At 50.3% G+C, this 13,324-nt stretch overlaps 1 protein-coding gene and 1 non-coding gene across 10 annotated transcripts in view; both read left to right on the top strand.

Annotated features, from left to right (window-relative positions):
• Positions 1-13,324, top strand: part of Trerf1 (transcriptional regulating factor 1) — a 218,948-nt gene that overhangs the window by 129,570 nt on the left and 76,054 nt on the right. The gene's annotated exons all lie outside the window — the stretch shown is intronic.
• Positions 8,290-8,363, top strand: Trnaa-agc (transfer RNA alanine (anticodon AGC)). The gene has a single exon. It is a non-coding gene; the product is annotated as a tRNA-Ala (tRNA).

The following is a 13,324-nucleotide window of genomic DNA, read 5'->3' as shown; positions in this document are numbered from 1 at the left end:
CCCTTACTTCTCCCTGGATTGTGATTCAGGATGGTAGCCGGAGAAATGTTTTTCAATTCATCACGGCAGTAGTGACCCTGACTAAAACACTGACTCTCTCTCAAATTAACAAAGCTATTTGAACAGCAGCCATGCAAGGATGTTGGCCTGTGCTCACACTGGGGATCTGTTCCTCTTACCTTGGTAGATGTAGTTCCCAATTCTGTAGGGAACAGCTGACCTGTTCAATATACTTTGATTGCTGTTATCCCTGGCTCCCCGATGCCAGTCAGAGTTCCCCAGCTGACTGGAGAAGTGGCTGAATGGTTAAGAACCATGATTGGTGCTCTCCCAGAGGACCCAGTTTGGTTTCCAGTATCGTGTTGTGGCTCCCAGCTGCCTGTCACTCCAGCTCCTAGGGACCTGACCTCTTCTGGACCCATGAGGCACCTACACTCACATGCAAACACACATGCTTACAGATGTCTTCCAGAGGTGAAGAACCAAAGCCTCATATGACGGCGTCCCCCGTTCCTCTGCCCCATCCCACTCACCATGCGCTGGTCAGCCGTGCCTACTGCTCTGAGCGTTCTCTCCTCAGCTTCCCAGGCTGCTCATTTTGGTCATGGCTGAACTGGCCTCCTTGCCAAGGCCTTTCTTCCCCGCCCTCCCAAATGTCCTGTTTGTTTTATTTTTGTGCATTTTATTCTCCACCCACTGTGTGTGTGCACGTGTGCGCGTGTGTATGTGTGCACATGCGCGCGCATGTGTGTGCACGGACGTACACGTGAGTGTGTACATGTGTGTAGTGGAAATCAGAGAACACTTCTGGGAAGTAGTTCTCTTCTTCCGCTGTGTGGGTCCTGGGCTCTAACTCAGGTTCCCAGGCTTGGCGGCAGGTCCTTTACCCACTGAGCCATCTCTCTACCCTCTAATCCCCCATCCCTGGTTTTTGAAACAGTTCTCCAAATGTCTGACTTCATTCCCTTTGCCGTGACTGACCCAGACACACCATCCTTTAGTTCCAGTCACGTTCGGCGTGTGGCCCTGCTCCCTCCTTTATTATGTAGTCTCTCTCTCTGTGGGCCCTCTGACCCTAATTAAACCAAGCATGAATCAAAATAATCTGTGATAAAATGTTCATATTTCTGAACACATACATATTTTGGCTTTGACATCATTCCCTAAAAGATGCAGCCAACACAAACAGCCATTTGTAGAGTGTTTGCATCTTACTGGCTGTTCTAAGTCATCTGGAGACAATTTAAAGTAGATACAGAACTGTGTGCAGGTTACATGCAAACACATCAGGGCCGTATCCTGGTACCCACATGGAATTTTGAAGCCAGTCTCCCATGACACCTTAGGAGAAAAACATATTTTAAAATTATTTCATTTTTATCTGTAAAAATGAAATTTCCAGGGCCGGCAAGATAGCTTAGCAGGTAAAGGTGCGTGCCACCAAACCAGAGTCTCCCCATCTGCCCCACAACTGGGAAAGGTCTGACTCTGTCTGGTTGTCCTCTGACTCCCAGCCATTAACTGTGGCACACATGCCCAAAGACATACCAGAGGGCATACAGCACACAAGTGCTCCAGCAGACATCCACTCACAATAAATAAAAGTTTCAATTTTTTTGCTTGGGAGGGTTGGGTTTTTGTTCATTTATTTGCCTTGTTTGAGACAAGAGTCTGCCTGTGTAGCCCAGGCTGTCCCGGAACTCACTGTGTAGAGCAGGCTGACCTTGAACGCAGAGATCTGCCTGCCTCTGCCTCGAGTGCTGGGACTAAATTTTAAACCATGAGATTTTGTTTTGAGTCGTCTTTTTGGTAACTTAATGGCACAGTTCTCCGGCGTGAACTCTGTAGTGGAGAGAATGACATCACAATGTCGAAAAGTTGGACACACCTACGAGAAAGCCCTGCTCCCAAAGGGTGTTTACAAAGGTGTTCATGAGGACTCCTCCAGCCATCCCGTTTGCTTGGGAGTCCCTTTGCCTGGCTATAGCTTCAGCTCTGACTTTAACTGTAATTTGTATTTGCCATGCCCTGGTTGACATTTTAATTTCCTGTTATGTACATGTGCCTTCTAAAAGGAGTTCTTAGTTAATATTCAATTAGTGTAAGAGGTCAGGCCCGCCACTGCGGTGGTGCCCAGGAAGGGCTGGGTTTAGTCAGTGCTGAATTAAAGCGTTCTGCCCCCACCCCCAGCAGCTTTTCCTTTCTCCACTCTTCTCCAGCCTCACCCCTTCCTTTGCTCGTCTTGTGCTCTTCCTCACCTCGACTCCCCGTCACCGCCCCCATGGCCCATATAGACCCTGTCCCAGGACACAGAGCCAGGAAGCCCTGAGCATTTCCAGGCTCTTCAGCGGCCACTGCAGATGGCTCCAGCCACATAGTTACAGAGGCAGAGAGCTCACCCAGTGCTCAGTGGGCCTGTGAGTCTTCCAGAAGGTTCTGTCCCAACAGGTAGCCCAAGAGAGGGCACACCCAAGTCCGCATGCCCCAGCAGGGATGCCAGGGACAGGAGACGGGGGAGGGGAGGTGGGGAGCAGAGTAGACCCTCTGTCCTGATGACATCAAGAGGAGTTGGGATGGGGAGCAAGAGGAGGGGAGAGGCAGAAAGAGAAGGGTGAAGGAGAGGGAGCAAGGGGGACAAGAGTAAAAGAGAAGGGACAAGAGAGGGAGAGGAAGAAGATGAGATAGGGAGATAGGAGCTAGAAGAGAATGTGGAGAGAGAGAGAGAGAGAGAGAGAGAGAGAGAGAGAGAGAGAGAGAGGAAGAGAGCAGCGTGCTCAGGAGCGAGCTGTCTGCCTGTCACTTGGAGACACCTGATGGGAACATTCTTCCCTCCTCTGCTTCCTGCCCTGCCTCTTTGTTCTTTGTGTGAATCGTGTGAGCATGTGAATAGAGGAGCCTCATCCTGCAGTTATTTTTACAAGGTCCCTGCTCTGCTCCTGTGACTCAGAGCTGAGATCAGCTCTGGAAGAGGTACCCTGAGAAGCAGCAGCAAGGTGCTGAGCCCTGGGCCATCTGGAGGGCAGGAGTAGGAACCAGCCCTGAGCTGTGTCCACTGGAGGGTCTGCCAGCGCTTTTCCTCAGCATCTTTCTACTTTAGCAGAGCCTGCCTGTCAATCAGGAGAGAAACAGACACCTTCCCAGGGTCAGCACTACAAACTGTGGGTAGACAGACCTGCAGCCCCAAGGGTCAGGTTGCCCTGGCTGAAAGGCAAGAAAACTATTTGGACAGTCATTTAGTCAAGAGTATTAGTGGCACCCACGTCTGTCCCACCAACTATGACTCTTCCACACACCACAACTGACACCAAGATTGAAGGTGTGTTGAAGAGCTAAGTTAGGAAAGGCTAGCCTCTCCCACAGGGGAAGATGCCTTGCCTGGATGTGTGTTCATGGTTCATACGTCCATTTTCCAAAAGGTTCAGATTTGCACGCTTCCCTGACCTGGACCAGAAGTCATCATCACACTCAGTGTGACTGTCCTCTGATTTGGTCCATCATGTCCACTCTGGGAGTGGGGGACTGGGGGTTGTTTCCTCTGTGCACGGGGAGGGGTGTGTGTGGAGGTGGTGCATGTGTGTGCTCATGCAGACATGCATGGAAACCGGAGGTTAGCTCTAATGCCGCTCTTCAGTCTCCCTCCTTGTTGCTGGTCAGTCTCTCCCTGGCCTTGGGCTTGCCCATGGCTGGGCTGACCGGTCAGCCAGTCCTAGCGTCCACCTGGTTGCTCCTTCCTCCCACAGTGTGCTCCTCCCCCAGCTGAGGACCCAAACCCAGGTTCCCACGCCTGTGCAGCCGGCACTTTACCCACTGGGTGGTCTCCCTGGTCTTGGTGTCCTTCTTTCCGGGGAGAATGCTGAGGCTCAGGGAAGGGCTGGCGAGAGAACTTGTGAGTGAAGGCATTTGCCACCAAGCCTGGCAACTTTGGATGGAGCTCACAGTCCTCTGATCTCCGCACGTGTAATACGCAAACAGTCACGCACATACACACAAAACAAAATTAACGTAATTTTTAAAAAGATTTTTAAGACTCAGATTTTTCTCTAAAAATCTGCTGTCTCCACAATCTCAGAATCTGGTGCTGAAGACCACTCCCTCCCTGTGGTGGTGAAGGCCTCTCCCTCCTTGTGGTTTGGTCATGAAGACCACTCCCTCCCTGTGGGTGTGAAGACCCTCACTGTGGACGTGAAGACTGCTCCTCACTTCTTTCTGGACAGTCCCAGCTAACCCTTCAGGCACAGCTGCTAGCTGCCCTTTTGGGAGAACCAACCTTTCTTCTGACACTGGGAAGAAGGAATACCGGGCAGCCTTGGGGACAGTGGGGTTGGGTTGGCACAATGGCTCAGCTGCTTTTGTTTTGTTTTATTTTGATTGGTTTTGGTTTGGTTTTGTTGGTTGATTGGTTTTATGGTTATTATTATTTTACCGTATCGTCCCAGCTGTCCTAGAACTTGTTCTGTAGACCAGGCTGGCCTCGAACTCACTGATTTATCTGCCTGCTTCTGCCTCCAAGCGCTGGGGTCAGAGGTGTGCACTACCATGCCTGGCTTCACAAACTGCTCCTGCAGAGGCCTTGAGTTCAGTTTCCAGTACCAACATGGGAGATCTGATACCCTCTTCCAGCCTCTATGAACAACTGCACACACGTAGCATTTGCTTACACAAACAAGCACACACACGAAACAGTAAAAAATGAGTCTTTTTAAAAAATAAATGCCTGCTTGCTTAGGTGGCAGCTTCAGGTCTCTGAACATGAGGGAGGGGATGCACTGTAATCCCCACCTTTTGTTTCCAGTTTTTGCCGTCGGTTTCTTGTTTCATCCAGGGCAGATGTCTGACGTTCGGCCCTGTTCACATTTTAGATTAGGTGATTTTCTGCTGTGGGGCTGGTCAGAGCATTTCCAATGCTTACCATCACCCCGGCCTTGACCATAGATGTCAACAGACACCCCATCTGACATCAGGAAGGTCTCCAGGTTGCCACTGCCAGCTGTCCTGGACTGGTACAGAGTGCTCTCCCGCCAGGAGTTATCCAGCGCAAGACTGGCAGTGCCAAGTTTGCCTTGCGAGCATTCTGGCTAATAGAACCGTGGTATTTCCGGGTGAGCTAGGGCAATTTATCTAACCTCTCTGAGCCTGCATCTCCCCATTTTAAAATATGGGCCAGCAAGAGGGCTTAGCAGGCAGGTGCTTGCCGCCAAGCCCGACAATCTGATTTCAGGCCCAGGCACTCACATGGTAGAAGGAGGAAGCCCAACTCCCACAAATTGTCCTCTGACCTCCACACTCACGCTGTGACACAAAGCAAATAAAGATAATAGAAGAAAGTGGAGCAAGCTCGGCCTTGCGCTGTTCTTCAAGACAGGTGCTGGATGCTGGATGCTGGATGCTGGAGCCGTCCGTGGTGTGTGGCTCAGCATGGCTCCACCGTGTAACTGTTTTCCGTGTTGTACAGCTGAGCATGCTTCCACCGTGTAACTGTTGTCCCTGTTGTACAGCTCAGCAGGGTTGCCACCATGTAACTGTTGTCCATGCTTTGCAGCTCAGCAGGGTTCCACCGTGCAACTGTTTTCCGTGTTGTACAGCTGAGCATGCTTCCACCGTGTAACTGTTGTCCCTGTTGTACAGCTCAGCAGGGTTGCCACCATGTAACTGTTGTCCATGTTTTGCAGCTCAGCAGGGTTGCCACCGTGGAACTGTTGGGCGTATTCAGTGGCTGTGCAGCTGAAGAACTGAGGTTTGCTTCAGTTTAGTGGGTTACTTTTTTTTAATATATTGGGGCTTTTCTCCCTTAAAAATCAAAGAGTGTTCTCTTTCTAGACTCCATAGCCCAAGGCTGCACCCTAGTTCTCCACCTCCAAAAGTGCGCTTTAACAATCTCAGCTCTGCACATTTTTATTTAGCAAAGATACTATAGAAAAGAATCATGGCGTCTTCTCAAGGCAGGAAAAAACCAGTTCTCCATAACAGTCTGTGTGTGTGTGTGTGTGTGTGTGTGTGTGTGTGTGTGTGTGTGCGCACGCACGCACGTGTGTGTCTTAAATGTCGATGGTCACATGTAAGAAATCTTTTTATGTCCTGCCAGCCAGCTCCCAAATAATGACATGGAGACTTCTTATTAATTATGAAAACTCAACCTATAGCTTAGGCTTGTTCCTAATTCGCTTTTATAACTTAAATCCACCCATTTATATTCATCTACAACCATCACAAAACGGTCTGACTTTTGTTCATTACAACTGTGTTACTGCTTGCTCTTCTGTTCCCCAAAGGTGCTCAGTGCAAAATCTTCTCCTCACTTTAAGGTTCCTACATCTACTGTTTAGACAGGTTCCACAGTCACTGTTCCTGCCATGTGGCCAAACACGACCATGGCACACTGTCCAAATGCTTTCTCCAGAGTCTCTCCCCATGGCAACTGGGCACCAGCCATATGATTCCAATATTCTTACCTCCTACTGACTGAGGACAGTTGGCCTTGCTGGCCTTCTTCCTCCTTCAGGTTTTAATCTCTAACATTCTCCTCTTCTCCATGGCTGCGGACTCCAGTCTTGTTTTATTTTTATTTATAAGCGTGTGTGTGTGTGTGTGTGTGTGTGTGTGTGTGTGTGTGTGTGTGCATGTGTCTGTGTAGGTATGTGTCTGTGTGTGTGTGTGTGTGTGCATGTGTCTGTGTGTGCCTCTGTGTGTGGGGGGTGTGTGTGAGTGTGGGTGTGCCTGTGTGTGTCTGTATGGGCATGTGTCTGTGTGTGCCTGTGTGTGTGTGTGCCTCTGTGTGTGTGTGTGTGTGTGTGTGTGTGTGTGTGCCTGTGTGGGTCTGTATGGGCATGTGCGTGTGAGTACGGGTGCCCAGGGAGACCAGAAGGAGACATGAGATCCGCTGAACAGGAGCTTCTGGTGGTTGGAAGCCTCCAATGTGGATATTGGGAACCTAAGCTGGGTCCATTACAAGAGCAGTACATACTCTCAACCTCGGAGTTATCTCGGCAGGCCCCATTTTAGTGATTCTCAGCCGAAATCACCAACTGTGGACCCTGGGAAAACCAGCGGCTCTCATGTTCCAGCTTGGCCAGGAATTATGTGGAGGTGGCAGAGTCTGAGCAGTCTAGGGGTGAGGGCTGAGCCTCCTGGAACCCCAAAGCTCCTGTCTGAGGGTCACACTTTGAGTAAGTCAGGCAGAGTCCTTTTCTGTTCATGTGACCAGAAAGGCTTATTCATATCTAGGCTGAGTAGAGCCTCACCAGAAGTGTTTGGGGCCTGGAGTGTTTCTAACTTCAGATTTTGGAATATCTGCCTGTGTTAATGAGATTTCTAGGAGATCCAAGTGTACACATAAATACTCAGTTGTTCTCATATATGTTACACATACGAGTTAAAGGTAACTTCATGTAATGTTTTCATATATTTTTACTTAATTGACTAGCATATGCATGTATGTCTGTGTGCACACATGCCACCATGTGCGTGTGAGGTCAGAGGACGGGGATCTGATTTTCCCCTTCTGTTGTGGATCCTGAGACTTGCCCTCAGACATCAGGCTTGTGTGGCAGCACCCACTGAACCCTCACTGGCCCATACTTGACATCATTTTTAAAGGTTATATTCATGGAACAGTGTGACAGGTGCAGTTTTCTTTCATGCTTGCTTGTTTGTTGTTGTTGTTGTTTTCAGACAGGATCTCGCTCTAGCCCAGGCTGGTCTTGAACTCATCGCGAGCTTCCTGCCTCAGCCTTCCAAAGGCTGGGATTACAGGTGTGAGCTGCCGTACTGGGTGATAGTGTAGAATTTTCTCCCTGTGGTTTGGAGTTTGGAACATTTCAGATCAGGGTTGTGGACCGATACATCCCAGAAACGCCATCTGAAAGAGACTGTTAAAGCCATGTCTGCGGCGTCAAACGTGTTTATTGTTAACGTGGCCTCTCTGAGCGTGAGTCTCCTTATCTAGGAAACAGAGTAGAGGCTGTCCCTACCCTGCAGTGCCATTCTGAGTTGGAGCGTTAGGAAGCACCGCACCTGGTGCCTGGCACACACTCAGCACTCAAGACATAAATAGCCCGTACTTACTGACTCTTCAGAAGAAAAGGAATCACTTACACAGATCTACACCACCTTCTAGGCTGTGTCTGAAGACCACTCATCCCACAGTTGCTCAGCCTGTTCTTTAAGCATCCGGTCCCCAGAGCTAAACAGCCAGATCCTCACAGTGAGCCCCAAGGAGCTTCATGCATTTTTCTGTACTTCATATAACATCAGATTTGCCATTGGTCGTATTAAGGAACGCAAGCGAGGGGTTGTGGGTGTGGCTCAGTTGGTAGAGTGCCTGCCTAGCATGCATAAGGCCCTGGGTTCAGTTCCCAGCACCATAGAAACCAGGTTATAAATGGTACAAACTCCTGCATTTCCAGCATTTAGGAGGCGGACACCGAAAAATGATCTAAGGTTCAGTGTACTATCCGTACTACTACGTGTACTACAGTCCTGTAGCACCTGTAATATGCCATGCTGACTGCTCTACGGGACAGTTCATGAGCTGGGCAAGGGGCTGGAGATTGAAACACACACACATGGGTCATCCTTGAAAGAAGAATGCCAAGAATGCCCCCTTTATTGTGTTCCAGGGCTGCTTATATAGGGTCTCCTTGACTAATGGCCACGCCCTAACTTTCAGCTGCAAGCCCACTAGAAACCACTCCCCTGTCTCATGCTCAAAGCAGCTGCAAACACAGGAAAACAAGTTGTTTACAGGAAATTCAGGGTTTGGGGGTCCACAGTCCCCAACAGTTCAGGTCTATCCTTGGCTTCGTCAGGGGCCAGCCAGGGCTACATGAGATACTGTCTCCAAAAAGAAATACAAACTGTGGCGTTTGGTGTGTTTGCATGGTGTACATCCTCTCCCCGGTCCAAGGCACTGTCATCACTGTCAGAGAAGCCCCTGCCATCTTACCCCAGCCCCAGACGACACAGCGCTGCCTTCTGGCTCTCTGGACTCCCTGGTTCTGGGTGCTTATTGTATTTGATTTATTTCCTTGATACAGTATACTCAAGGGTCACCATGTTTTTGCATTTATTGGAACTTAATTCCCTTTTATGAGCTACTACTATTCCATCACGTGCATGAGTCACATTTGTTCATCCATCCCCCCCTCACTGGGCATTTGGCTCATTTCTGCCTCCTTGGCTCTTGTGACTGACAAATGGCTGAAGAACGTGTTTGCCCTTTGGTTCTTTCTCAGTATATGCTTGGGAAAAGAATTCTTCCACCTGCCTACACCCTCATGGAGAGGATCATTGAATGGGAACAGATGGCTTGTTTGGAAAGCCAGACCAGGGGCCACCTGTGAGGAGGCTCCCCCAGCCCAAAGCCCTGTAGCCAGTTTCTGCAAAGTGCCCCTTGAGACCAGTCTACCCAGGGCTGACCCTCCTTGAACTAGCCCCGATGTGAACGAGCTTTTACTTTTCCTGTTTTTGTTAAAAGAAGAGAAGAAAGGAACAAGGAAGGAAGGAAGGAAGGAAGGAAGGAAGGAAGGAAGGAAGGAAGGAAGGAAGGAAGGAAGGAAGGAAAATGGGGGAAAAAGGAAATGAATTTAGATATTCTGATGCCTAGGATAGCTGGAGTCATTTGAATTAAATATTTGAGGGCTGGTTAGTTTGTTTTTGAGACAGGTCTCTCTACATAGCCCTGGCCTGGAACTTGCACCAGACTGTCCTCAGAGCTCACGGACACCCTTTGCCCCTGCCTCCCTAGTGCTGGGGTTAAAGACGCGCACCACCATCCCTGGCTAAGTCAGACTTTTGCCCCAGGATGTCCATTGTTTCAGGAGCACCAGGCCGCTCTTGTGGCTCTGAGGATGAGGGGATGAACTGTGGTCAGGAAACAGAAGTAGCCTGATGAGGAACAGCTGGAGAAAGGAATCGTACTCCTCCTAACGGTGGGAGTGTTTCTCTCTTCCAGAACTGCGTCAGGACTTATCTCAAGGATAGAAGGCAGCATTTCTTAAATTTAAGTGTGTGTCCATGTGTCTCTGTCTGTGTCTATGTGTGTCTCTGTGTGTGTCTGTTTTGTCTATGTGTGTCTGTTTGTGTTGTGTGTGTGTCTGTATGTGTATCTGTGTGTCTCTGTGTGTGTGTCTGTGTGTGTGTGTGTGCCTGTGCGTGTGTCTGTGTGGTGTGTGCGTGTGTCTGTGTGCGTGTGTCTGTGTGTATATGTTCTGTGTGTGTTGTGTCTGTATGTGTGTTTGTGTGTGTCTCTGTGTCTGTGTGGTGTGTGTGTGTCTGTGTGGTGTGTGTGTGTGTGTGGTCTGTGTGGTCTGTGTGTCTCTGTGTGTGTTGTCTCTGTGTGTGTGTTGTGTGTGTATCTGTGTGGCGGTCAGAGGACAACTACTTTCAGAAGTCAGGTTCTCTCCTCAATGTAGGTCACAAGATTGAATTTAGGTCATGGGGCTAATTTGGTAAATACTTCCCCCTTAGTGATCTCATTGACCTCAGCACTTCCATAGTCTACTCTGTTAGCACCCAGAGGCAGCAGGGCCCTGGGGAACTCGCATTTTGCTCTAAGGCATAAGAAGCGCCTCTTCCTTAAAGCAGTTGGTCTCAGGGTTGGCCACTTACTTCAAACACCTGGACAGCTTCCAACATTCTACTTACTTATTCATTCATTCATTCATGACAACATCTCTCGTGTAGCCCAGACTGCCTGGATCTCTCCATGTAGCTGAGGATGACTTTGAACTTCTGGTCCTTCTGCCTCCACCTCCCAAGTGCTGGGATGGCTGGTGTGCACCACCACACCTGGTTTATGTGGTACGGGGGATGGAACCTAGGGCTTTGTGCATGCCCGGCGAGCACTCTACTGAGTGAGCTACACTCTCAGCCCATCCAGTAGGCTTGTGGTGGACCCAGGCATTTGGGCCTTGAAGCTGCCTGGCTGCTTTTGGTGTGCAGTCAGGACTGAGAGCTACCATGATAGACAGACCACTAGACACACAGTGGGAAAACAGATGAAGGCCATGCTGTTAATTGGTGGCGACTGTGTTAATTTTCTGGAGGATTTGAGATGGGCCACTGAAGTTCTAGCTAGGATCATCAGTAGACATCAATACAGGGAAAGCTGGGCAAGGCGACCCAGGCAGTGGAGCCAGCATGTTCAAAAGCCCAGGGATAGCAAAGGCACTTGGAGTCTCCAAAGACTCAAAAGACAATGTGGTCAGAGCTGTGGATAAGAAGTAGGGAAGGCAGGGGCTGACCTCCCTCCAGCGTAGACCTGGGCAGAGGCCGTTGGAGACGTTGTTTGAGCGGCTTCAGTGTTGATGTGAAAGGGCCAGGCGCCTGCGTAATGGAGTGAGTGCATGCAGAATGACTGGATGGCCTGCCTGCATCTCGTGATGGGCTTATGTGTGGGGTTCTCACCTCCAGGGCATGGAAAACATCCTTTTCGCAGCCTCTGTGGGGTGGGGTGAGGCATCCAAAAAAAAGGAGAGCTGTTTGGAGAAAGGCTAAGATTGTCTCCATATATAATGCACTTTCTTGAAAATTCTCTTTGGGGGTTGGCAAGATGGCTCATCAGATACAGGCACTGGCAGCCTGCTGACCTGAGTCCATCCCCGGGTCCACTTGGTGAGGAGAACACTGACTTCTACCATATACACAGGCACACACATTTCCTCAGGACTGCGGTTCAGGGATGTAGGCATGTGTGGTGACGTTAAAAAGCAGACAGCACGCAATTGGCGCTCAGCTGACTCCTTCCTTTTTCACATAGTCTCAGACTCCAGCCCATGGGTGATGGCCGCCTCCACTCAGGGTGACTCTCTCACCCCAGTTAACCTAGATAATTCCTTCCAAGGCCAGAGGCTTGGTGCCCTGGGTGAGTCCAGAGCCCATCACGACCAGGGAATACCGAGTTGATGGCGTGGTACTGCCTCTGGGATGTTCTGTGGAACCTGGGCCTCACTACATCCCTCCTCCTCCTCTTCTTTCTCTTCCCTGCTTTGCTTTCTTCTCCCCCCACCTTCCCCCTTTCCCACCTGTGCCAATTTCTAGCTTACTGTGGGTGGCGAGGAGGGAATTCTCCACACTTCATTTGATCCAGCTTCCCGTCTGGGAAGTCCCATGGGCTATGTCCTTTGCCCCTCCCTTTTGTGGCAGACCCCCACCCCTGCCTGCCCCTTCAGACCGATGGGAGCAACCCTTTACTTAGGCTTCCCGGCACTCACTGTAAAGTGTTCACGTCTGTATGTGTTCCCCTCAAGACTCCCGTCATGGGACAGGCAAGAAGGCTCAGCAGGTGAAAGCCCTCGTCACCACGCCTGACAACCTGAGCTCAACCCCTAGGACCCAGAGAAGGAGAGAACCAGCTCTCCATAGTTGTCCCCTCACCCTTACAGAAGCATCATCACACACGCGCATGCGTGAGCACACACACACACATACACACACACACACACACACGTGTGAGCACACACCCCCATCAGTGTAGTAAAAGAATTTTTTAACCTTAATCTTCATTACTCCCTGATTCTAAAAGCTGTGTGGTGTGTAAGCCAACATTGTCTCCTTCATTTGGAGGGTCGGGGGGAATGGAGGCTCAGGCAGAGGATGAGTGCCCGGGGATCTGGCTTTGCTAATGACCTTTGGTTGGCCATGGGTCCTTGAGAAGACATGCCTCCTTCCGGAGTTCCCCTGATGGTCACATGGGAAGGGCTCGGTCTGGTTTCTGTCGCATGAGGAGGGACGGCAGTGGGCAGAGGAGGACGGAGTGGCTCCTGCCTGGACTCGGCCGTTCAGTTTTGTGGACTTGGGCAATCGCCAGGCCTTGGTTTCCATGCTTGTGTCCTGGTGGCCTCAGTAGTAATTCAGGGGTGTGCAAGGTTTTGCGTGCATGAGTGTGCACATGTGTGTGGAAGCCAGGGGACAGCCTCAAGTGCCGGCCTCCTCGGGTGCCACCCATCTTATTTGCTGTGTTGGTTGTTGAATTTTTTATCTGGTTGCTTTGAGGCTGGGCCTCTCCCTTTCTGGGCTTGTACCATTCGGCTAGACTGGCTGACCAGTGAGCCCAGGAACACTTCTGCCTTCCTCTTTCCCATCACTAAGATGACAGGCCCGAGTCATACCACACCATTTTGCCCTATGGGTCCTCTTGCTCACGCAGAAGTTCCTTATTGACCAAGCCATCTCGCCATTGCTCCTGTGAGGTGGAAGCCCTGTCACCCGTGTCTGCGATGGGTCCGGGGCTAGAACTAGTGCCTGGCTCTCCAGCCCCGAGGCTCTGGGTGCAGTCCCCAGGTGACAACTGTATCGCTCTGGGATCCAGTATGGTAGTCATGAATCC

This window comes from Myodes glareolus, chromosome 18 (genome assembly GCF_982192425.1).
Source record: "Myodes glareolus chromosome 18, mMyoGla1.1, whole genome shotgun sequence".
Taxonomy (NCBI): Eukaryota; Metazoa; Chordata; class Mammalia; order Rodentia; family Cricetidae; genus Myodes; species Myodes glareolus.
This window is presented reverse-complemented; position numbering and strand designations above follow the sequence as displayed.